The sequence below is a fragment of the Drosophila tropicalis genome, unplaced genomic scaffold (assembly GCF_018151085.1).
Source record: "Drosophila tropicalis isolate 14030-0801.00 unplaced genomic scaffold, ASM1815108v1 contig_1116, whole genome shotgun sequence".
NCBI lineage: Eukaryota > Metazoa > Arthropoda > Insecta > Diptera > Drosophilidae > Drosophila > Drosophila tropicalis.
The window spans coordinates 65267-66896 of NW_027172485.1; the positions used below are offsets into that span (position 1 = coordinate 65267).

A 1630-nucleotide genomic window follows, 5' to 3' on the forward strand; every position below is an offset into this window, starting at 1 on the left:
TCAAAGTCAAGACATCCATTAGTCACAAAAAGCAAACAAATGCATATAGAAAGGTAATGTGTAGAATTTTGCCACGCACTGTAGCAGAATGTTTATAATAGAGATGCTTATAGTAAACGTCGTGCATGACTTAATATTGCTTATTGAGAATGTATCAAGTACTTATGATGGTTATGCAACTAAATAGAGATAGAAGTGTGAAGGGTCGACGTCAGTTGGCAAGGCCAGCGCAAGCATTTAAAAAATATTAGGTTTATTATTAGTATTAAGATTATTAAGAAGGTAGATCTACGAGGAAAATGTGCACAGATGATTTAAGGGAGAGTTGGCCTAATTGGTGAGAGGGGTAAATTAATTAATTTTAAAATTTTTAGTTTTAAAAGCTAGAACTAAGGTGGGACCAAATGGCGCACAAGCCAACATTTTAATATGGCGCTTTAAAATCATAGCTTTATTTGAATAAAAGATCGAACTATTTGTTGAACGATGAATTAATTCTTTATTTGCGTGACCTTTGGACAGGATATGGGCTCCCGATCAGGATAAATGAACGATTTAAAAACAATGCGCCGATTAGCCCCACTCTGCCTGTTATATTCTAACTTTAATTCTAAGTGCATTGCTTGCATTAAGTCTCTCAAATAAATTTAAAATCCATTCTGAAGTCCTTATATTTTCACATGATCCGCAATATATGGCAGCAAAGCTTGGAAGCAACAAAAGACATGTGGTCAATATTTAGTTCACCTAACTATGGATAGAGATGATGATTAATTTTTATTTAGGTTACCATAGGATCAAGGCTTAAAATGTTTGTGGCCTGTTTGAAAGCATTCAGCAACATGTTTTTTTTCTACATTTTGCCAAACGCTTGTTGTCAATGATTTTTGTCTGTAGACCATAATTAACGTAGGCATCGTGTTATACAACAACTGACGCCAATCAATATGTATGGAAGTGAGTGGAAGAGGGGCGAGCGGGTGCTCTTTTTATCAGTCTGTCGATTTAATTACAATTTATTTTGTTTCAGTTTCGGAGGGAGGCAGACATTTGCGTTTTGGTTGCGTTTGTCCTGTGGTCGCCACGTTGCCACAGTGTTTAATTTATTTAACATATTTTTATACCCTGCGCTTAAAAAGTGGTTTAGAGGGAATATCCGATATAGAGAAAGTTCAATTGCCCCAATTTACACATGATGATGTGGTAAGAATACATTGAAGAAAACATGTAAGACTAACTACCTTACTTAATATAATAACTGCTTTAAAACGCTTACAAGTATTATACAAATAAATCTATCTAAATATATGAAATGTGGAAAAAAAATCACCCAGGGGACACCCGGAATCGAACCAGGGACCTCTCGATCTGCAGTCGAATGCTCTACCCCTGAGCTATATCCCCAACTGACATAATCGTAAGAATAGTCGGTTTTTTACTTAATCACTATTATAAATCTATTTTCTACAAACTATTGTCATATAAATCAGTCTCCTATTATCTTTGAATCTGAGTCGATTCAGGGCGAAAGTAGAATAAGTAAAGAGAAGAAAGTAGAATAAGAAGTAAACAATAGTAAAATAAGATTTACCTCTTGGTCTACTTTAAGTATTTCTAATTTATAAGTATT

The 1630-nt window shown here is 34.5% G+C and overlaps 1 non-coding gene across 1 annotated transcript; it reads right to left on the reverse strand.

Annotated features, from left to right (window-relative positions):
• Positions 1 to 1332: 1332 nt before the first annotated feature.
• Positions 1333 to 1404, reverse strand: TRNAC-GCA (transfer RNA cysteine (anticodon GCA)). Its single transcript has one exon. It is a non-coding gene; the product is annotated as a tRNA-Cys (tRNA).
• Between the last annotated feature and the right edge of the window lie 226 nt (positions 1405 to 1630).